Consider the following 25265-nt stretch of genomic DNA (forward strand, 5'->3'; position numbering starts at 1 on the left):
CCAATATGACGAACGTTGTTACTGTTGGTTCCATTGCCGAATGGTTGGCCTCACTGCAGGAAGAGAGGCTAAGTGCAACCCTCCACTCACCACAGCTTTCTACACTGAGAGAGCTCAAGGTTCGTCTGTCCGACACGCCCGATTCAAACCCACACCAAACTCGTGTGACACGTCTGTCTTATAGTTAAGACATGTCTGTCTCCATATCTTTAGCACTATTATGGCATTCACGGGGCCCCGAGTTCGATCCCGGTATTCCCAGAGATTGGAGAATGGCAGGAAGGTTGGTATGCAGTAAAATGGCACATGCAAGTCATCTCTCTATGGAATGAGGACACCAGTTTACTTTAGTTGAGAAATATTCATGGATGATGCATTAATAGGAAGATTTAACATGTGATGAAAGAAATTTACTCATAACTGTAACGGAGTTACCCGTGGAGCAGAAAGATATTAAAGAAGGTGCCGGGGTGATCTACAATATCAAAATGAATTTAGAACTTAAACTGAATGTTATATTTTCAGAACTTCAAACTTAACAATTTTTCATAATAATGAAACATCAGGTACAATGACAATCTTAAAACAAGTCAAGGAAAATACAATATTAGTGAACTTAACACATACTGGGCTTCAAGCCCCTCGCTTTACAATTTCTGAGCTCATAGCTCAAATTTACAATTCAAAATGTGAACTAATTCAGTCAAGGGCAGAAATCCCCTAAATCAAGAGCACTTGCTCCCTCAATTACAACGTCAAGCCTTCCAGAGGCACCCTTCACAATAACAAAACTTGAAAAAAGCTAACAAGCTCTCCGCTTCTTACTGCCTACTCAAGACAACATTATACCAATCTCTGGTCTCTCAAACCACCATTTACAAATTGAAAATAATTTATACAGGGGTATTTAATACCCAGCATATGGGGCCTTCAATCAAAAGGAACAGGCTAAATAACTGGCCCAAACACAAAAGGAATGGAGGCGTACACTGGGCTCAAAGATAGTGAAAACTTAAAAACCTGAAGGGCTCTAGGCCAATGAAACTGAGGCTATTCCCAAACCTCAGAGGTGACTCGTATAGAAATTACTTTAACACATTACAGAAGGAAAAACAGTTACAAAATGTAGTCACCTCAAACCAAGATGAAGGACAGCTCGAGAGGGTAATTCGCTCTCTATTCCCAGTTTATAATTTAAGATTTTATGAAGCCAAAAGAGAAGTTGCATTTTAGGAAAGTAGGTTACATAGTTGAAGTTTCGGACCTTCCCCTCAGAATAAATTTGCGGCTACAGCAAGAAAGATGGGATTATGTGGCCATTACCTTGTAGATGTTCCAGCTGCCGACGAAAGAGGCCGCCCGCCCCCTGCTTAAACACACACACTCAGAGAGACAACGATCAATTGGCCCAGAAACGCGAAAATCCGCAGTTTATAAACCCTCAGGAAAGGTTTGAGATCATTCAAGATGAATCAGGACACACCCTCTTAAATTATATTGGGTAAAGTCAAAGTGAACAAGAAATACGGATTGGTTGAAAATTAATTACCAAAATTTATGATTGGTCCAATTCAAAACTGGCGGAAAGAAATGGAAGTATTGCCAATCCAAAAATAAATGAACATAGATCAGTTATGGACAACCTAGAATTACAAAACATCTTTAGATTATAAGTTCTTTCACTTTGCACCAGGGTGCATGATCATAATTTTTAGTAGTGTCATCTGTAGAAAAATGTCCAAATTTCTTGATGTATAGCAAAACAAAACAATTCAGTCACTCTAGGAAACTTCACAACAAAACAATTACTTAATTTTTCAGTGGTGACATCTTCTGATTAAAGTTCTAAGTTCCTGTTGTAGTCGTTTCTACTTTTGTTCGATAGGGGAGTTTATTTAGGCGCTAACTTTGAATGAGCAGCGTTATGGTGTACCTCCCGGTACAGTAACGATTAGAGTATTTTACTTGTCAGCATACCAGACAAATAATAATAGTAATAAAAATATGGAGACAATGAACGAAACTAATTTTTTAATGATAATAAAGCCCATTTCCTCCAGCACACCTTTAGATATCCATAAATAAAGCAAACTTTCCTAATGTTATATTCTTTTATGGATCTTCTGGAACTATCCTTCATGCACTCAGAAATAACATACCTAACCTAAACATTGTGGTCTATCTCAAACCAAAGAGAACGTCTCAAACTAGTGGAATAAATGTACAGAAAATAATTTAAAGTTCTGCCACAATTATTTAAATAATAATGCTTCCAGTCATCAGTATCACATTCACATGTACGTACGCCTAACATTCGCTTAGACCGCCCCGTTCGCAATTAGCTCTTGGGAGAGCAAGCACGCACGCCTACCGTACAGCTTGTTTACATCACGAAGGCGCGAAATCGAACTTCATATTATAATGTATCGACTACCTGTAACAATGCATTAGAACTTCCTCTTGATAGTGAGGTGTGTCTAGTTCAACTGCCTGCTGTTGATGATGATGATGCTTGTTGTTTTAAAGGGCCTAACATCGAAGGTCATCGGCCCCTAATGGTACGAAATGAAAGAACAAAAATTACAAAGGCATCCACTGACCAAAATAAAAATTTAAAATGTCATGAAGAATGAATGGATGGACAGGAACCCAACAAAACACAAAACAAACAAAAACAAAAAACCAGTGGATCGGATTCAATAGAGAACGAAAATAACATTATTACCGACCAAGGAACCACTTATAAAGCACAATGATGCTTGGTGTCTGAAAGGGGTGCAAAATCCACGTCTAGGGCCCCACAGAATGGTACATGTCGCGAGTAAAATAGAACCATGGTATGTGTCATGTTGGGGTATTAATCAGAAGTAGCGAAGACTCACGGTGTTCCACAAAAGATGGTACTACTCACAAGTATTGTACTTCGTACAGGTAACGCAGACCTATGGTGTTTCGCACACAATGGCGCCACCTACAGCCAATGCAAACAGATGAGTTTCCTCACCTAGGGTACTGGTCACGGGTGCCGGTCCCAAGGGCCCCGTGGTGTTCTGCACATAGTGAGTACTAATCACAGGCAACGCAGACCCACGGTGCCGCTCATATAGTGGTACAACTCACAGGCTACGCCCAGACCCGCGGTGCTGCCCACATGGGTACAACGCACGGGTACTGGAATCCACCCGGCCAGGCTTTTTACTGCAACGAATCACAAACATTTTTCGTACCATGTTAGTGATACTACTCGCAAGTACATGCAACCCATGGTGTTCCCCACATGATGGTACGAATCAAGAGTAGTTTCATGGTTCTAATTCATTCATCCCTTGGTCGCCCCTTTTAGTCGCCTCTCACGACAGGTAGGGGATACCGTGGGTGTATTATTCGTCAGCCTCCCCCACCCACAGGGGGTGTGTGTGTTTGGTCCACGAGAGGTATTTTATTTCCCTCAAGTCCGCCGGCAAGCCGGTTAGGACCCCCCTATCCGCCACCTGGGACGCGCCACGTGGGAGTATCACCTCTCCCCTGCTATGCCTGCGTAGCAGGTTCATGGAATTGCCTGCTGTTAAGTGAGTTTTGCTTCAAATTATGGAGGTAAATAGTGCGAAACATAAGAAATGTAGTTTCACCGCAGTTTTCAAATTAAACGCTGTGAATTTAGTGGAGTAACGAGGGGTGAAGTCAGCGGCCAGACAACGAAACATGATCAGATTATTGGCACATCCAAAAAGAAAAACTGGAAGCAGCAAATAAAAGTTTGCAAACTTTTCGTGGGACCAAAATGGGCAAATATCCTGAGATCGATACCTAAGTGTTAGAATATATAACCAATTTGAGAAATGCTGGTTTTGCTGCAAAATCATGATATGACACAGCTTAAAGCACTGGAAGTGGCAAGAACACAATCTCAGTCGGCAACAGTTCAAAACCAGCAGGGGTTGGGCTACATGTTTTATGAAGAGAAATGGTCCGAGTTTGAGAAGACGAACGACTATTTGCCAGAGACTACCTCGTGATTATACAGATAAAGGCATCGCTTTTCATCGTTATATCATTCAGCAAAGTAAATTAAACAACTACTTGATTTCTCAGATTGGAAACGCAGATCAAACTCCGATCTTGCTTGTTTGTTGCTTGTTGTTTAAAGGGGCCTAACATCTAGGTCATCGGCCCTTAATGGTACGAAATGAAATGACACCAAAAAATTCAAAAAATCCACTGACCAAAATAAATAAAAATGTCATGAAAAATGAATGGATGTACATGAACCCAAAAAATAACAAAAACAAACAAGAAACAAACAAACAAACAAACAAACAAACAAAAGAGCAGTGGATCCGACTCAAAAACGGTCATAAATAATAGTATTACTGACCAAGGGACCACATATAAAGCACAGTCCTGAATCGATTATGCTTGATGTCTGAAGAGGTCCAAAAACTAGGTCTACGGCCCCTCAGTATGGTACAAGTTGCAAGAAGTAGAACCATGATATTTCTCGAGCTGCGGTACTAATCAAAGGTAGCGTAAACTCACGGTGTTCCAAGCAGTAAGGTACTACTCACAAGTATTGTACGTCGTAAAGGTAACGCAGTCCTATGGTGTTTCTCACACAATGGCGCCACTCATAGCCACGCAAACCGATGAGGTTCCTCACCTAGGTGTACTAAGCACGGGCGCCGGCATTCCCGTGGTGTTCCTCACATAGTGGGTACTAATCACTGGCAACGCAGACCCACGGTGTCGCTCATATAGTGGTACAACTCACAGGCTACGCCCAGACGCGTGGTGTCGCTCACACGGGTACAACTCACAGGCAACGCCCAGACCTGTGCTGTTGCACACACGGGCACGACTCACGGGTACTGGAAACCCACACTGAACCCCCCTCGAGTGCTACGAATCACAAAATATGGAGTACCTAACAGAGTGGTACTACTCGCAAGTAAAAGCGACCAATGGTGCTCCGCGCGTGATGGTACTAATCAAAAGTAGTTTCATGGTACTAATCCAAGCATCCCTTGGTCGCCCCTTTTAGTCGCCACTTACGACAGGCAGGGGATACCGCGGGTGTATTCTACATGTGCGTCCCCCACCCGCAGGGGGTAGTGTGTTTGGTCCGCGAGAGGTATTTTATTTCCCTCAAGTCCGCCGGCAAGCCGGTTAGGACCCCCCTATCCGCCACCTGGGACGCGCCACGTGGGAGTATCACCTCTCCCCCTAAACTCCGATCTATTTCGACATGCCCCGAAACACTACTATTCACGAAAAAAAGGTGCTTCTAGTGTCGTAATGCATGCGAGTGGTGCTAAGAAAACGAGATGTACAGTCATGCTGGGAACAACTGCCGATGGTAGAAAGATTCCCCCATAAATCATATTTAAACAGAAGAGTTTACCAAAGGGAAAATTTTCGAGCGTTATTCATGTTCGAGTACATGAGAAAGGTTGGACGACAGCAGACCTGGTTCAGGACTGGCTGAAAACCGTGTGGGGTCATTGTCCTGGAGCACTACTGCAGCAGAAAGCCTTAATTGTACTAGAAAACTTTAGGGGCCATTTGTTTGATGCCATTAAGGATGAACTGAAATTCCGAAAGACTGATCTCGCAATCATCCCTGGAGGACTAACATCAATCCTCCAGCCTCTAGATGTGTCCATGAACAAGCCATTTCAGGGTCACAAGAAAAGGCTTTATTCGGAATAGATGGCTTCTGCTACACATACATTCACACCAACAGGGTGAATACAGAGACCATTGCTAGAAACCATATGTGAATGGATTCTCAATGCGTGGACTCGTATCAAGAACGAAGCTATTGTGAAAAGTTTCAAAAAACTGGGATCTCAAATGCTCTCAATGGGAGTGTAGATGACGTCACGTGGGATGGTAACGCTGGCAGCGTGGAAGTGACGACACAGACGACGGTTCAGATGAAAGCAGTGGTTAGGATTACTATAACCTGAACATTATACCTTGTAAATTGACTTTTTGCCTACCGATACAGTTTGCGATCTTGAGCATTTTCATCAGTAATTTGTGTTTTATAAATTGTTACTTCTAGTCTTCATCTCTCTAGGATAGCATAGTTCACAGCATAACTTAGTGCAATACCGTATAGTTTTTTATGCGTTTAATAGTTTATTGTAGCTGTAGTTTTATTGATATTTCTGTGCTGGTTAGCGCAGGCATCGTCAATGGAGAGCAAAATGTCCTTGGAGCCAGTTTGCTCCCCACTCTCGGGAAACGAGAGCAGCTTAGCAAGCAAGTAGGGGAGGAAATAGGGGAAGTGACGTAGTACGTACTGAAGGCCAGTAGCGCAAAGGTATAGCATTTTATTTTTTATTTTTTATTTTTACAATTTGTTTTACGTCACACCGACACAGATAGGTCTTATGGTGACAACGGGATAGGAAAGGCCCAGGAGAGGGAAGGAAGTGGCCGTGGCCTTAATTAAGATACTGGATACTGGCTGCACTTAAACGACTGCAGCTATCGATGAGCCTACTTCTGTGTCTAGATTTACAAATCTTCATTAATGAAAACATCTGTTCACATAAATAAGTTGATCCGAATATACTTAAAGTGCGTGCATTAAATTTGTGCAATCTAGGAAATCTCTCCCGTGGAAAACTAACATAAAAGTCAGTCAAACTGTTCATTATTTGTACTGTGTTTTGGCGGGAGATCATTACATGGTCCAGTTGGTATTCGCCTAATAGTGGGCAAGATCGAAGTTTTGGTTTTAAATGGTTTTTTCTTGAAAAAAAAAAAGTCATGGTTTTTGCAGAACTTGTTGGCATTGATGGCCTACGCTGTGCTGAACTCTCCTCCATAGTAAATTCAACTTTACCGACTAGAACTGAATGCCATGTGATGCAAGAGTAAGGATGGAAATGCACTACTGTCACCTCACACGAGTTCACGCTTATGGTGTCGCTATCTAACCTGTCCAGAAAGATGTGCACCGATGAAAACTTGAAATGTGTTTTGCGACTTGCCAGTATGCAAACGACAGTATGAGACTCATTGAGATCTTGTTGATGAAACACTTTTTGATGTGATATTGGATTTAAAATGTTCTCGAACGTTCCATAATGGCTCGATGGTGTATTTTCCTTCCTGCTGCGTAATTGTTCGGTGTTACTCCTAGCCTCTTGAGAACTACTTGTTATAGTGTTTGCACTTCTTGCACTTCGGCGATAAAATGTTTGGACTGAAGAAGATTTTAGACAAAAAGTGTTAACTTAAAGACATAATTTTGTTGTGTTGTGCAAACAGGATAACAAGTATGTCAAAAAATGCTTTCACAGCCGCAGATCTTAAAATCACAGCAATTTTAAGATCTGCGGCTGTGAAAGCATTTTTTGACATTGTATCTCCAATGGGGGAGCATTTTTTGAACGGAGAAATGATTTCTCCTTTAGCAGGTTAGCAAACTTGATTTGCTAACTCGGCGGGGCCACACAGTTTGGTCTGCCTGCTAAGCAGAGTCCTGGAGGGGCGTGCCATTCCAGCTGATGAGTCCAAATGGCACGTCTGGACGAAACTCTGCATAATGCACACGGCCTAACCACCCAAAAGCTGGTTCTATTGCTGTGATTTTAGGATAACAAGTAGTTCTGAAGAGGCTAGTTTCTTAAAAAACGCGTTATCGAGGATTTAGTGTTGATGGGACTGAAATTTCTGGATGGTCGATCCAGGAAATCGTTTCTTCGAGGAACGGATAATGCGGGATCTTTACAAAGTGATTTAATTAGGATGCTCGCGGGACCACGTGATTTGAACAAATAATACAGGAAAATGTAGGTTCTGAGAACGTATAATCGAGGTTCTACTGTATTTAGTAGATAACTTCACCCTCTATCTGCATTAGCAGGAAAATCTTAAGACTTAGAGAGTTGGAACCAGACACACCTGAGCGACTGGCTGGTTGGGGCATCACGAGATTTTGGTGGAGATATGGAGACAGCCCTAGTCGTTTTCTGGCTGTTGCAGGAAATACCGTATTTACGCAAATAATCCACACATATTTTGTTTTAAATTCGAGGCACGAAATTGGCGTGTGGGTTTTATTTGCGTCAAGGTTGCCATCACGCTCCTGGCTCACTTAGTTTTCAATGCTGAGTGTACAATTGTGCTTTGTGCAACTGTAGATCGAAGAAAACTGTCCCCATATGTCATATTTAAGCAGAAAACAATTCAGACTTTTAATTCTAAACTGACTTTACATTTTTTAAATAGTACCGTATTTTAGAGAGTAATTTAAATAGAAACTTTCTCCACGTCACGATAGAACGCGTCTTCCGGAACATGCAGGGGTAGCTTCTCGCACATTCACTCACTTCGGTGTGTTTCACAGTTGAAAATAAGAGTGAAATCGTAATTCTTTTGTATTCAGCGTTTTAAGGAAAGCCACAATATCATGTAGCAGGCATTACGAGGAAAAGCAGAATCCGCAAAAAGTGGTGAGGGTTGCCATTTCTGAATTACAAGATGGCTGTTAATTCGAAATCACATAATTGGAAGTCCGATTTCTGTATTACAAAGACTTCGAATTAACGAGGTTTTACTGTATCGCAAAACTAACATCAGATTTTGCCAGTGTGTCTATTTCAAGTGTTTACATTGCACGAGAAGAATTATCAATCAGTCATGTTACTGTCCAGTAAAAAGACACCAAGAGAGAGATGCGTTTTAGGCCCGTATTCACCAACGTCGGTAACTTTTCCTGTTATCTTAGATTTCCAAAACTCGGATATGTCATTATTTCGGATAACGCTCACTTCCGTATTCACCACAGAATTTATTGTCTCGGTTTACCAAAACTAAGTTTTCGTTTCAATGTCGGTTCGAACCGCATTTTTTCATACTGACGTACAGAAAACAAATGACAACGTGCTGCTGCCACTATCCAATCGTAAACAAGTTTTCGATTCCCTTCGGGGTTTGCAAATAATTTGCATAAATTATGTCCGCTATTGAGCAGAAACGGAGAAAGAAGCCTAATATGACTTTCCAAGAGAGTGAATTGTTATTGAACTTTGTGGCAAAAAGCATTAACAAAGGAAATAAGAAAAACCAATTATAGCCTACACATTGTACGTCACTCAAAAAATAAGTCAGTATTCCTTCATTCTTCATTAACAGTCACCCAGTCGTGTACCGTACAAGATATTAGCTATAATCAAGAATTCATTTTAGGGAATTCCAGGTTATGTTCGGAAGCTTTAGATAACCTAAAATGTGTCTGGAAATTACAGTCGTCGTAGTCCTGGAAATGTCACGATCTTTTATCCATCTACGACGTTTATTAATTGCATAATCTTGATCATAATACTCACCGCTGTGATTTTATCTTTCGATTAGATATTCCAGCCGCCTTTGGGCGTTAGACGTGGAGTGTGACGAACTTGTAAGTAATTTAGGAGAGGATTCTAGTGATGCAAGAAGACAATGAATCTTCCCATCTACAGGGAATCGAGCCTATTGCAAGTTCAGATTAATGAAATACCTGTCACGTAAGTAGACCTACTTGCTCATTTTCATGGAAAATATATTTCATAGAGATATTTGCGTAAAGACCACGTGGACCTCGCGGAGTGATACGAAATATTTGTTTATGCCTAAGTTACTCTTCCGATGAAAGGAATTTTAGTTCACTTCATTTTTTCAAAATGAGCCTTTCTAAAATGAGGGTGCGGGCATTATTCGACGGCGGGGATTATTCGGGTAAATACGGTATTTCTACCCCACACTCTTCTATCCTTACAGACAATTCTCTGCTGGTTGCTTTTCAGTTAGGTATTGCAAGATTATTGATTTTCCTTTTAGATCTTGCAGTTTTCTTTGGGCGCCTGCCACATTTTCCAACGTAAATTTGCCGGTATATGCAACCACCATCATATTTTTTCTTCATACTACTCACGGCTTTTACAGAAATATTGAATTTTGCAATTATATGCTGTTGTTAATAACTCACCTTTCCACAGAGCCCTACCAATACCCAATGTAACTAGAATACTAACAGGCAGGCCGTTCCAGGTAGCCATTAGCTGGTGTGCTTGACGTCAGCCAGAGGATGGAGCTACCACTACATTCAATGTATTACATGTTTAAAGGTGCAGTTAGCTGAGTGCTTTTTGAGTTAATCTTGTCAGATATTGTTTTAATTACACTCCACTTAGTCAAGAAAGTTCAGAGGACATAACATGTATCATTTAAAATTAATACGAAAACACAGTGCCTCAAAAATGTAGCTGTAACGATGCACATACACTCACAGCGGCGATTGCAAAATTGAGGAAATAACATTTTATGAACCAGAAGTACCTGAACTAATAAGCATGTAAATGAGGTAAATACTGAATTCAACACTTTTTAACTTAACATAAAGGACAGTTAGGATCCAACTTATTATAGTTAATTATTGCGGATTCAAAAAAAACATACGAGTTATATGACATGTAGGTTACAGGAAATGTAATAGGGTCATTCCATGAAAATAGGGACATAGATACAGAATACTTTTTTAATATTTTCTGGTAGATACTGGGTGAAATTAGGTTGGCGAAACTTCAAAATACAATGGGAAAGTATCAGAATTCGATACATCGCGTATGTTTTTGTTATATTTGCGCCAAAAATTGTCGCATGCTTATGAGATCTGAGATGGCTAAATAGTGCTGTGATCTTATGCCACTTTTTATACTGAAACAAGGAATCGCATGTTGAGAAATCATATCAGATTAGAAAAGTATATTCTGGTAAGCAGTTTGCGACAGTAATATTCTTGTTTGCTTTTTGTATAATCGCTAAAAATGATAATCTCTACATAATGAAACTGATTGTAACGTGAGTCACGAAAACATGGAAAAGTTTTCCTGTAGCTAGATGCAACGATGTTGTTTCGTTTAAACTCGTTTTTCTTCTTCCCATGGCACTATCTGGGAACACTTATAATAAAACAATATTCATTTTTTGCCTCTAATGCATTAAAATACGAAAAATAAACATGTAACGTGAGTCACGAATTTTGGCCTACGACACGGCGGCGGCGCGAAATATTCCGCGGCAAATGCATGACACTTCAAACTGATTTTCACATTGCATATTTACAAAACTGCTAGTAATACCGTTTCTTAACAAACAAAATGTATTATACTTCAGGCTAACTGCACAGTAGTACACAGCAATTCATGAGTTTAGTTTAAATCTGTCACATTCCCTCCACTCGCTTTAGACAACTTTCAGGTTATGATTGACAAAATCTAACTCATGGCTAACGAAACAACTTCGTATTTAAAGTAAATTGTAGATATTAACAAGTATTTTACATAACTTGCAACCTCATTTTTCCTTAACCTCACTTTTTAGGTTTACAAGACGATTTGAGGATGCCTATGACAGCAGCAGAACGCCAAAGAAGAAGAAGAGAAAAGTTTAAAAAGGAAGGGAAATATGATGAATACCGATTAAAACATCTGGAGGAAGCAAAGAAACACAGAATGAAGATGCGTGAAAATTTGAAGAAACTGCCAAGAGTAACAAGGGACAACGTACAGAAAAGAAAGAGGGAAGAGGTACGACGGAGAGTGGCAAAACACAGATCACTAAAGAAAAAATCTTTAGAAAAGGTTCAGAGTGCTGAAACTGAACAGCCTGCATATCGGAGTGCCCAAGCCTTAGGTAAAGCAATATCACGAGCAACGAAAGCACTTCCATCATCACCTCGCCGCCGCTGTACCGTTGTCAGGAAACTTTTTGGTGACAACTGTGAAGAGAAAATTTTGAATCCTAGACTCCTAAATCAAGAAGTCAGGCATGGCAATTCTCTTGATCAGGAAGTGATCCTCCAGATTAAAAACTTTTATTGTCAGGATGATATAAGTAGAATGGCTCCTGGACGTAAGGATGCTATCAAAGTAGTTGACAGTGATGGTTTAAAGTCAAAAATGCAAGTGCGACATCTGATGTTAACCATTTCAGAAGCTTTCCAGATGTTTCGAGAACAGTATCCCCATGTATTAGTTGGTCGTAGCAAGTTCGCAAAGCTTCGGCCACCGTATGTCCTTCTCAGTAACAAACTGCCACAAAATGTATGTCTGTGCAAGTACCACGAGAACTTTAATCTTGCATGGGAAGGTCTTCATAATGCTGACAAAAATGTCCCGCTGTTTAAAAACAATCTCTTAGATAGTATTATCTGTGAAAATAGCACTGTGAATTGTTGGCTCAACAAATGCTCTGTATGCTCTGAAGGAAAAGGATTTTTAAAATTCATTGGAGATAGAGAAGAAAGAGAGGCAACATGGTGTGTATGGAAAAATAATGGTGAAGATCGCATCCAGAAAGTTGTGGAAGAAGGAAGCACAACTGAACTTGTTGAGCATATCTGTAGTATAGTACCTCAGTTCCTTGAACACAGCTACGTTAAGATGAAACAAGCTGAAAGCTATCGGCAGATGAGGGCAGAAGCTGAGACAGAAACCTTCGAGTCCAAGGCATTAATTCAGGTAGACTTCGCAGAGAACTACATCTGTGTCTCACAAGATGAAATTCAGAGTGCCCACTGGCAGCAAGCACAAGTCAGTCTATTTACTGCTGCAGTGTGGTACTCTGGGAAAATGCAGCCCATTGTATTATGCAGTGATAATCTAACTCACTCAAAGGACACCATTCTAGCATACGTAGACATTTTACTGGGAACTTTACCCAAGGAAACAAAACAAGTGTTTATCTGGTCAGATGGTCCCGCTTCGCAATTTAAAAACAAATACATTGCAGCATTTCTTCCTGAACTGTGCAAGAAGCACGGAATCAACCTGCAGTGGAATTTCTTTGCAACGTCGCATGGGAAGGGCCCGGTTGACAGAATTGGTGGTGCTGTCAAGAGGAAGGTATGGAACTCCGTTCGACAGCGTAAATGTATTGTTACATGTGCTTCTGAATTTGCAAAGGCATATGTGGATGGGCATGTGAAAGTGTTACCAGTATCATCCACGGACATCCTGGAAAGGAATACAGCTCTGCATTTCAAGGATATTGTAACAAATGTAAAACCAGTTGCTGGCATTTCAAAACTACATTGCTTTGCAGCAAATGAATCATCACTTTCAACGGCATTCATAACTGAAAAAGGGGTTAATGAAATCGGCTGTGAAGTGAATCCTGGTGACTGGTACATGGTACAGTATGATGGGAAGTGTTACCCTGGTGAGGTACGTGAGGTAATAAACAATGAGTACCTAATCAGTACAATGGAGCAGGCTGGAAGTTACTGGAAGTGGCCTTCTAGTCCAGATGAAATCTACTACACTTCCACACAATTAATCAAAAAGTTAAATGCTCCTACAGTTGTAAATGCCAGAGGCCACTGGAAATTTGAGTAGGAAAGTGATGTAACATGAGCTATTCTGTCGCATAATGTATGTGCCAAAATTGTAATCAATCCATTACATAGCTGTTCTTAAATTGTAGTGTTTTCCTTTATATGATATTTTATATTACTTTTAGTACACTATGTCCACAAATGATCTTGAAATCATTAACAGACCAGAGTTTAGCAAAAAGCAGAAATACTATTTGATGTGTCATCTCCACAAAAAATGAGCCAGGAAACTTCAAAAAGATGCAGAAAATGTTAAAATATATATATATATACTTTAAGAATGCACTAATACACAGTTAACCAAAAAGTTAAATGCACCTACAATTGTAAATACCAGAGGACACTGGAAGGCTGAATAGGTATAGCAGTGGTGTAACGTGAGTCACGCTCATTAGTAACATGAGTCACGATTACTAATCGAACAATAATATAGTTGTTCTCAAAATATATGTTTTTTCTTTATATGACATTGTATACTAATGTCTATAGTACACTATGTTCAGAAATGATCATCATGAAATCATTAACAGAGCAGAGTTTAGCGAAAATCAGAAATACTGCTTGATGGTGTGTCATTCCCATGTAACATGAGTCACACAACTTTAAAAAATCATAGAAAATGTTAAAATATATATATTTTTCTTAAAGTGCTTGATAACAAGTAAGCAACCTATAGGGTACTTAATAACCACAGAATCAAAGTTACACAGTTACTTGTTTGTGTACTATGTGAATTTAATTTAGAGTATAAGCTCTCCAAATGTAACGTGAGTCACGTGGATTGACCCAATACCGTATTTTATCACATAAGCTCCCCCCTCGCATATTTCCCTCCTATGATTTTTCATTATTAAAAATGATTTTATTAATATCGCGCATAATTCCTTCTCCTGGTTTGTTCTTACTGGAGCGGCCTTCAAATGTATTGATAATGGACAACAATGAACACAACAGTACTTGACATAAAAATGTTTCCATTGTCACAACATGTCAAAACATCAGATGTAAGGCTTTTCAGGCGTTTGCTCTATTAACCAGCGTTTCATCTTAGGTCTGTCACTATAGACTCATCAGAGTGGGATATGTCAGACCCTACCCACTGACGCTGGGGTGTATGCAGGTGAACTTATCAGAAGACTCCATGGGAATATAGAATTTTCCATTCAGAATTGCTACGCGGGCAATAATTCCGTTGTGGAGATTTATCTCCCATATGCAGTTATCAGACTGTGCCTCTTATAAAGGCTTCTAATACAGCCGGGGTCGGAAAAGGACAAGAGTTGACCAAGGGAGGTCAGAGAGGATAGGCAAAAGTGAGGAGCCTGGCACAAGTAAGTGGATGAATGCCAAGACCCAGCTAAGGGCCCCATGGTCGCCAATCCACACTCCCCCCAAGTTGAGAGCCCCTTGGGCCCCTGTTAGTCGCCTCTTACGACTGGCAGGGGATACCACGCGTGTGCGTCCCACACCCGCAGGGGGTAGTGTGTTTGGTTCGCGAGGGGTATTTTATTCCCCTCACGTCCGCCGGCAAGCCGTTTAGGACCCCCTATCCGCCACCTGGGACGCGCCACGTGAGAGTATCACCTCTCCCCCTGCTCCGCCAGCGTAGTAGGTTCGTGGTTCTATAGTTATGGCAGAAAATATCGATGAAGAACAAATCCTAGAACTTTTAAATCAGTCGTCCAGTGACACTGAAGATTTTAGTGCATCAGAAAGTGAGTATGAGTTAAGTGAACACGATTCAGTCTCTGATGAAAGTAGTGATGAAGTGGAGGGTACTGCATATACTGGTCCAGATAATGTAAGTTCTAACACTTATTACGGTAAAAACGGATTTAAGTGGTCAAAGACCCCTGCTCTGAGAGGAACCAGAACCCATCAACAGAACATAATTCCTTCTTTACACTTACCTTTACCAGGGCTTATAGGGGAAGCCTGACGAGTAACGTGTATAACTCCAGTTAACCCCTTAAGTGGGTATGACGTCTTTAGACGTTTTCGCGCTGGGCTTCTACAGTGGGTATGACGGCATTAGTCGATCGTAAAATTTATCGCGTATTTATCTTGAGTGTGAAGGCATATGGCATATCGCATATGGCATATCGCAGTAAGTTGATATGTTTTCCACGAGATCACGCAGTGTATTGCTTTTTAGAGCTGTCACAGCTTCATGAAATGTATTTGTTTTGGCGCCTTGCACGACGTTCCCGCACAGCCATTTATGTTGCAAAGCAGGTTTCCCAAACGCAAAGTAGATCGGCTTGATTGTGCGGGTATTTCGACAGTTTCATAATGTTAGTATCACGTTATTGAAGAATAATAATTACTATCGTACTATCATGCCGGCCCTGTGGTGTAGCGGTAGCGTGCCTGCCCCTCGCTCGGAGGCTTCGGGTTCGATTCCCGGCCAGGTCAGGGATATTTATCTAGACCTGAGCGCTGGATCGAGGGCCAATCAGCCTACGTGATTAGAACTGAGGAGGTATCTGACGGTGAGATAGCGGCCCCGGTCTCGAAAGCCCAGAATAACGACCGAGAGGATGCGTCGTGCTGACCACACGGCCCCTCGTAATCCGCAGGCCTACCGGCTGAGCAGAGGCCGCTGGGCAGGCCAAAGCTATTTCAAGGGCGTATGTGCCGTGGGGTATTAAAGTAATTGCGTACACCTTTATGAAGGAAATATTTAAATATCGCGAAGAGGGTAAAATGTACCCACGGCAGGTTACGCATGTGGAGAATTTAGTAGCCAGTTAAGGGGTTAAATTCTGGGAGTTGTCATTTACTGATGAAATGACAACAGAAATTTTACTTAGAACAAATGAATCAGAGTGATTGTAGCTGGAAAAAAAGAGATTCAATCTAATGAAGCTGAAACAGATTTGGTAGAAATGAAAGCTGTAATAGGACTCATATTTGTGGGGTGCATTCAAATATCACAATGAAGATTTGCTATCATTGTACGCTGACAATGGTAACGGGAGACCTATATTCACGGCAGTGATGTCACTTAATCGTTTGCTTTTTCTGTTACGCTGTATGCAATTTGATGATTTACGAACAATAAATCAAAAGAAAAACAGACTGACAAACTGGCACACACATTGTGGGTTTATGGTAAATTTATTGAGCAGTGTAAAAATCAATATTCAGTTGGACAAAATGTGACAGTAGATGAAATGCTGGTTGGGTTCAGGGGTAGACGTGCATTCCGAATGTACATTCCTTCAAAACCCCGCAAATATGGAATAAAGATATTCATACTTGCCGATGCAAAATTGCACTACTGCTTGAATGCTGAGATTTACTGTGGTGATAGTTCAATTCAGGAAGCATCACCTAAATTTCTCCAACCGACATTAGTTGTTCTAAGACTGGTAACACCAACTGTTGGGAGTAATCGGAATGTTACTGCCGACAATTGGTTCTCATCAATAGAACTTGCAAATGAACTTATCAAGAAGTTGACCTAAGTAAGGACCATTAAAAAAAAAAAAAAAAAAAAACGTGAGTTTACAGTGACCAAGAGAAGAAATGTGAAATCAACCCTGTATGGACTTTTCAGGGCAGACAACCACAGTCTCCTTCATTCCAAAAAAGGGGAAACTGGTGAATCTTATTTCAACAATGCACCACAAAGAAGAATTCGATCAACAAACAGGAAAGACCGTAATTAACATGGGCTACAATCAAACAAATGGGGGTGTGGATGCGCTTGATGAGAAGTGTACGAACTACACAACAGGGCGGCGCACTCGACGTTGGCCAATGGCTGTATTTTATGCCATGTTGACATAGCAGGTATGAATGCTTTTGTTTTATATTCAGGACACAAAGTAACTGATGATATTGACAGGAAAAACTTTATGATTCAGCTAGGAAGGGAGCTAGTGGAAGGACAGATGAGAAGAAGACTTCAGTCACAAACTAGAAAAACAAATTTGGGTGTCCATAGAAGGTATTCTAGGAATTGAGCAACACATTTCAACTTCACGTTCAGAAGGAACGTTTGCTGACGCTCAGAAATCCAAGAGGAAACGGTGTTCAGTTTGCCCCTCAAATAAAGACCGAAAGTCCTGTAGAGAGTGTGACAAGTGTAAGGCCTTGCTGTGTGGTAAATGTGGCTATGTAGTGGGTCTAAAATGCTATGAGCAATAGACTATTTAGAATGTTAGTAGGCAATAACGTACAGCAGAGATTATGTGACATGCCAACGACCAAAGTATGCGGTAGAAGTGAGAAAATGTATTATTTGTAATTTCTTGTGTGGTACCATTCTATTCACTTCAGATGCTAAAAGAAGTGTGCATTTTTTCTGTTTTTTGTTTAATGTGACAATAAGTTAATTTTTCAGTTTTCTACTCATTCTTACTTTACGTAACCTAAATATTATTATTAGACACTGATAGGTTTTTGAGCAGCAAATATTTTTTGAAATAGTGTTTTGCTTTTTTTTGTGTATTTTTGAAACTCCTGTTCGAACTATTAACTAGGAATATATCAAAATAATTTTATGTTAAATTAAGGAAAGGTTTCAAAGGTGTTATGACATATTTTATTTCAATAATTTTTTTGTAAGAGACAAATATTCCTAAGTGGGTCCCATGCACCAATGTGTGTCTTAAGTGTAACATATTTCATGTGTGGTTGTTAAGGATAAAATTCAAGTGCAGTGTTTGCTGACAACCTTGAATTTTCATTTGTGTCTAGGAGTGTTCAGAAGAAAAATCACAGATATAAAGCTGAGGACATAATGTACTGGCAAAGGGGGAAATTTGAGATGCTGAAAACTTCTTGCAAGAACCTGTACTTTATATCATTACTTAATTTTCCTCTCACTTAATAAATATAATATTAAGGTTCTTTATGTGCAAATTCATGTTGAAATGACGCAGATTCTTCAACAGGTTTAGTAATGGGCGAGTTCTTCAGAACTGACTTATTTCAGTGTAACAAAATTTCACTATAACAAATTAAATTCTGCGGTCCCCAAAATTTTGTTATACTGGTTTATACTGGTATTTTACTATAAATGTTTCTCATTTTTTTAGCGTGTTCCCTATTTATGACATTTTTTGGTCCGCAGAAAAATATCACAGAAGTATTCTGTCACCAGTATATAAAGAGTGCTGCATATGCTGGAATTTATAAGATTTGTGGGGATATACACATACCGTAGTGGTCGCGTTTACGATTCGGCAAACCTGTGCTGTAAAATGTTGACTTTTCCATAAATAAAGTGTTTTTTTTATGAAGTTGACGAGCTAGTGTAAGCTCCACTCAAAAGGTTAGCTAATTAACCTTCCGTTCCAAAAATGTTCGGTCCATGTGCATACGATACAGGTGGATTTTCAACTCGCTTAAAATGTGATGCGCTGTGCTGTACAACATGTTCAGGTCTCCAGCGACCATCAGTGTAATGGTGCGTGGGTCTGTCTACCATGTCCAGTACAATGGGTCTACCTGAATTTCGCACTAGACTGTTTAACTTGCTTTACATTGGACACAAATCGCTCGACTTGAGTCCGTTTTACTACAGCCCGAAAAGTGTATGCACAAGAGCACCTCCCTTCTCGTTCTGGATACCTTTCAACCTAAAATCTACTCGACGCCCTTCCAACTCCAAATTTTAAAAATTACAAAATCTCGACATAAAAATTTACAACTGAACAGTGCACTATGTGTCTGGCTGCCCCATGGTAACACTGGTAACACCCATAATCAAGAGTATGTCTGTTATATCTGACAGTGTCGGTACACCTTGGGCCCTGAAACGAAGTATAAGGGAGACTACCTCATACGATACTGCGTTTACGTGGAGTGAGGCTTGTCCCAACTCACCTTTGTATCATCCTTATTTTTACATTTTGCTGCGAAGACTACCCCTCCTGTCACACTCAGTTGTGTCAACTGGTCCGACTACACCAGGATTGAGCCATAGCCATTCTGGCAATTGTCCAACTGATACATGTCCTACATGTCATTCTCGCCCGACATCCCTGTAAAAAAAAAAATATATATATATATTGTAACTGGTCGACACATTAAAGGTTAAAACACATTAAAGGTACATGTTTAGATTCTATTAGCCTTTTTCAGTCTTGAAAACAATACATGAAGTTTACAGAATATTCTAAAAACACACTACACTAGAAGTCCACATGAAAAAATTAAACATGAAACGTTTTAACCACGCAACGTGAAGTGCCGTACACTGCACGCAGACTCCCCAACGCTGTCTGTCGCGGAGTGACATACATTTCACGCGTGTAATCGATCTTTTATTTGATGCATATATCTATCAAGTTTTTATCGATCAGATATGATATATCGCGTCTGAAAAACCAACCAGTTCTGTTCTTGACATGATAGCAGCTAGACATTTTCTCGTGATCGTGAATTTGAAAATTAACTATCATTTTATTTCCCTCAAGTACGCCGGCAAGCCGGTTAGGACCCCCCTATCCGCCACCTGGGATGCGCCACGTGGGAGTATCACCTCTCCCCCTGCTACGCCAGCATAGTAGGTTCGTGGTCATGTTATTCTGTCATATATTCAAACAGCATTCATAAAAAGCATTTTATTTTAGTTCCTATAGCGAATAAGGGGTGAAGGAAGAAGAGCATGAAATATTGGGAATTAAAGAGAGTGGTGTGCATATTGCAAAGACACAAAGATACACCACTCATGCTGCCAATCAAAAAAGTACTGGTCAGTGTTTGGAGCACGCTATATTTCTGCGGAATATCCTTAAATATGTGCGGAATATCCTTAAATATGATGTGTACATGAATCACTGAACAGAACGAACAGTTAGGACTAAAGACAAAAGTTCAGTAACTACAACAATTTTTCAGTGCACACATCTAGGTGTGATTGCACCGTCATTTTTTTTTTTGTATATTTTCAATTGTCAATACGGACCAACCATGAAGTTTATTACATCAAGACCGACTCCAATCCTCAGACCATAATATAAAATAACATGGTGGCCGCAAGTAGCCGGACTGCTTGTATTGGCTAACATGAAAAAATCACATATAGTACGCGCCCCTATTAGCGATAGATGGACACCCTAGTGCCGAATCAGTTGACCTCGGATATCTTCGAGATTCGTATTGGCATCCTTTGAAACACAAACTAAGAATCACTTATGCATCGCTGTGCGACATCTGGCGTACACTTTACGCACTCGTACTGTTGTGGTTTACACAGCAAAGCCGAACTATAGAATTCATACTAGGAACAAGATTTGCATTGAGAAATGTTATGTAATGTTTAATAATGTGTGTGCGACACTTGTTGGCTTAAGATAAAGGTTTAGAAAATTCATATCGATCGACCATATTATAGATTCAATTCAGATTTCATTTCCATTCAGTCGGCTGTATTACCGGAACCGGCAGTGCTCCCTCCTTACTCCCCAACCCAGTACAAAAATCTATCACTAAAAAGTGATCGCTAATACATATTATATAAACGGCGGTAATTTTACATGATAAATGTATCATAGGGAAAATCTCTTTTTCACATATGAAAACGCTTCGCCAACAAGTATGCACCACATATAATCAAATAAAATCAGATATTCTACTAGAAAAGAGAACAACAAAATAATTATTTTAAAAATTTCCATTGATCAAATAACATTGTCTTCGCTGGATAGATGAAAATACATGATAAAACTGTTAAACTAAATTTTCATTAATACATTTTGAAAGTTTCAAAGTAAATTAAAATGTGAAATTCCTAAATTTATTTGCTTTCATAAATATGAACTATGAACTTAGTTTTAAATGTGGTGGACAATTTATTATATTCAGCACCCAATGAAAGGGAAGTACATCCCAAATAATGTCATTGGCTTTACATACCACTAAGTACGTTTTTACCGTTTTTGGAGACGCCGAAGTGCCGGAATGCAGTTCCGCGGGAGTTCATTTACGTGCCAGTATATCTATCGAAACAAGGCTGACGTAAATGAGCACCTTCAAATACCACCGGACTGATCCAGGATTGAACCTGAAGTTGGGGTCAAAAGATCAGCGCCTTAACCGTCTGAGCCACTCAGCCCGTTGTACACCCAAAATGACTAGACTCCCTGTGTTAAACCAATGAACGGCCCTGGTAATGCTAACATAATGTTGACATATGGCATAGCAGCACTTCTATTATGGTAACGTTAGTGATGAAAAGTTCAGACACTAAAGATATAATAGATTTTTACCCCATTAAAGAACATGAGTGTAAAAACTCTACCCACTCTAACAATTGATATTTAACCACATGGATGAGCTTCAGTTCGGTATAGTCTGCTTGATAACAGATAACCACAGCATGAATCGGAAGGTGTAGGTAGTGTAAAACCCTGCATTACAAACCCAGCTAATCCCTCCAAGTCATTTTTTCTTCTGTGTAGCAGTGTACAGACTGCTCCATCTGTCACACTTGTACGTTTTGTTATACTCCAAGATCCAGCCAAACATTTTCGCTGGCAGGCACAGATTATTGTAAAATACACTTTCATCTAAGTTACTCGACACTTGGAAGCACATAAACACTGACGGAATATTACAATACCTAAATTAATATTTTTCTAGGAACACGAATAAATGAATAAGTTCAGCATTTGAAATTAGAGGAAACTCTTCCCTAACCTCCTCAGACTTATTCTCAAAATGATTTATGCACACTACAGTTTTGCCATTGACTTCAAAATAATAATCCATGTATATTCCTAATCCATTTCTCTATTAATGTTTTATACCCCAGAAAACTTAAGAATAGTTGTGAGAGGCATTGCCATAGTTAGACTCAAATCTGGTTCACAACACGATCAAAACAAACACTTTCTCACATTACTGCGTATAATTACAGATCCCAAGTGTCCATTGAATCATATAAATATACTCGCATACTTGTATTCTACAAAGAAACTAACATTTATCTTCAACTTTCATGAATTTATACCAACTACATACGATAACAACATAACAAACACACATTTCCAACGTATCCGGCTACTCGATTCGCCATCTTTGAACGATCGAGAGTAGCATTAAGGTCTGAGAATTGGAGTCGGTCTTGATTACATGCAATTTGTTTGTCTCTCGCTGGCTTCTCGCAATGGTAGTGATCGTGCGGTGGACAGGGCTGACAAAAGGTGCAGCGGCGCTAGTTTTAATTCACGAACCTCGTTCGGTGATAGCAGCTAGTGACAAAGCCATTGATCTGGATTGGTTAGGTCCAGATAGTGACAAAGGCATTGGTCTGGATCGGTTAGGTCCGGTTAGTAACAAAGCCAGTGGACTATGATCACGCAGAGGGCGCCTGGGGGCGTAAGCTACCGTTAGGCCTCTAGCATTTAGTACGGCGATAGCGGAGTACTCTATGTTTGATAGTGGCAAAATGCTGACGCTGAAAAAAAGAATTTGTTCAGGTTGGTACGGTCACAGGACTGAGAGTGCAGTGCATTTAATGTGACGTCTGCCCACAAATGACAGTCGATTGTTTTTTAATTACCTCCGTTGGTTATCGATATGGCTTCATGCGGTGGGTGTGTGATTAGTATTCGTGGTTTTGCTTGCAATTATTATGAAAAACGCAGTGATTTAGGGGAATTCTATAAGCAACACGACGTGCTTTTTAGTCAGAGAGTGTGCGAGAAGTGTGGTCAGGACGTTACATAGACTGTGCTTAAGAAAACCAATCAGATAATTTACAGCTGTCGTCGGAAAAAACAAAGAGGGTACCCAATGCCGTTGGTACGCGAGTGTGCGGAAAAATACTTTCTTTGCTGACATGAAGTTATCCCTATTTGAAATTGGTTACTTTTCGGTTCTATGGTGCACATTGCCTAAACCTCTGGGCCCGACTATCAAGTTGGAGTTGGGTTTTCCCAAGCAACTTTCGTTACTTGGTGCAACTTTTGTCGGGTAGTTTGTGTGGCGTGGGTAGCGACAAATAAGACAAAAATAGGGGGTCCTGACGTAGTCATAGAAATGGACGAAAGCCAATTCGGAAGGTCAAAGTACAATCGAGGTAGGCATACGGTGGACATTGGTTATTTGGAGAGGTGGAGAGAGAAAACGATAAAAACTTTTTTGTTGCAATGAAAATTACTCACGTGCTCAGCACTCCATTTTGAATATTTTCAGGTCCCGAGTAGATGAGGAAGGCATGATAGATATAATGCAAATCATGCAAGTTGAAAGTTTTGTTTATGTTATTGATATACGGCAATATATTTTCATAAGTTATGGTATGTTGTTGAGATGAACAATGATTTGGGGACAAGTAAAGGGGATCGTAGGGCGTAAGCCCCCAGGTTAGAGCTGCGAAGCTGGGGCTGGACTAGACCACTGGTCTGGACTGGTTATTATAGGGGCTTGACTGGTTAGGATAGGGCCTGGCCTAGACCATTTGCCTGGACAGGTTAGGATAGGGGCTCGACTAAAACACCGGCTGGGAATGGTTAGGATAGCGGCTGGACAAGAGCATTGGTCTGCAGAGACCCGTCGTATGGGGACAAGCATTCGAAACTAGAGACCTGAGGCCGCTTTGCTTGTCCCCAAATCATTGCTCTTCTCTACACCATACCATTACCTATGAAAATGAAACAAAAATTTTAACTTCCATGATTTGCGACGAAATTTCCATGCTTTCCTCACCTACTGTAAGTTGACGCTTTGCTCTAAAGTCAACGTGGCCAGTCTATCCAATAACACCTCTTGGAAACAAAGATGGCATTGATAAATACTCCTTCATTATGAGTAATTATTACCAACATTACCCATATAACAATAAGATTGACGAGATTTAAGTATTAAAAGCGTATTTCAGAATAGGTCTGCGACATCCAACCCGTGCACTCACGTAACATATTGTGACCCGTTCCCTGGTGAGTTAACAAGCAAAGGCAGCATTTCTTCCTCGAGAGATGTTGAGTCACAATTACATTCAGCATACCATAAAATAAATTACAAAACATATCCCCGAAAAACTTGCTTCTCGGCGCAACAAAAGAAAAGTAAATAATATGAATGTTTACCTCGTATTATTTCCTGGAGACACTGGTCTGCTGAAGGCCAAGGCACAGACCCACTCCTAGCCTCCTAAAATATACATTTACAATTAACGAATGATGAACAGATAACAAAACAACATTCGTCGTACACACTGCGCAGAGCAGACTATGCCAGATGATAGAACAGAGCGGCCACAGCCATTTACCAAAACTTTCACCCGAATCTGACCCAAAAAGATGTAGCGTGACCTCGTGAGCATGGCGTGGCCTGACGTGGCTTGATTTCAACCACGGCCATCTAGATCCATTCTAGTATTAGAGATGGGTGGTATTTAACATAACAGTTAAGATAACAGTGATCCAGCCTGATAACATGTTACCAAAATAACATGTTACTCAACTAACCCTGTTATATTTGTAACAGATAGCTATTCTTCCTCAACTCTTCATTATTTAATTAGTCATTTCGTCATTCTGCATTTCTTGATAATTACTGAAGTTATTTTAGTTCATTACAACTTAGCATGGTTCTTGATTGAATCCCGTGAACTTGGAGCACTGTTCCACCTCAACGAGTTTTCTGCTGAGTTAACAACCGAAGCGCGTGTCCTAATACGTTTCGTTTTTATTCTATGGAACAGTGTTCCATCACAATGAGAGTTCTATTGAGGTAACAGTCTGAGCTCTGTGGAACACTGTTCCATCGCAGTGAATGTTCTGTCGAGATAACAGCCCAAGATTTGTGAAACACTGTTCCATTGCAATGAATGTTCTCTCGAGGTAACAGCCTAAGCTCTGTGGAACACTGTTCCGTCGCTATGAATATTCTGTGGAGATAACAGCCCAAGGTG

General features: G+C 40.3%; 1 long non-coding RNA gene across 1 annotated transcript in view; it reads right to left on the reverse strand.

Moving 5' to 3' along the window:
• The window catches only part of LOC136871746 (uncharacterized), a 48926-nt gene extending 24231 nt beyond the window's left edge, over nt 1–24695 (reverse strand). The window contains exons 1-2 of the long non-coding RNA XR_010859807.2: nt 24439–24695; nt 19229–19386 (exon numbers count right to left, since the gene is read on the reverse strand). This is a non-coding gene — a long non-coding RNA (uncharacterized lncRNA). The remainder of the gene's footprint in view (nt 1–19228; nt 19387–24438) is intronic.
• Between the last annotated feature and the right edge of the window lie 570 nt (nt 24696–25265).

This window comes from Anabrus simplex, chromosome 4 (genome assembly GCF_040414725.1).
Source record: "Anabrus simplex isolate iqAnaSimp1 chromosome 4, ASM4041472v1, whole genome shotgun sequence".
Taxonomy (NCBI): Eukaryota; Metazoa; Arthropoda; class Insecta; order Orthoptera; family Tettigoniidae; genus Anabrus; species Anabrus simplex.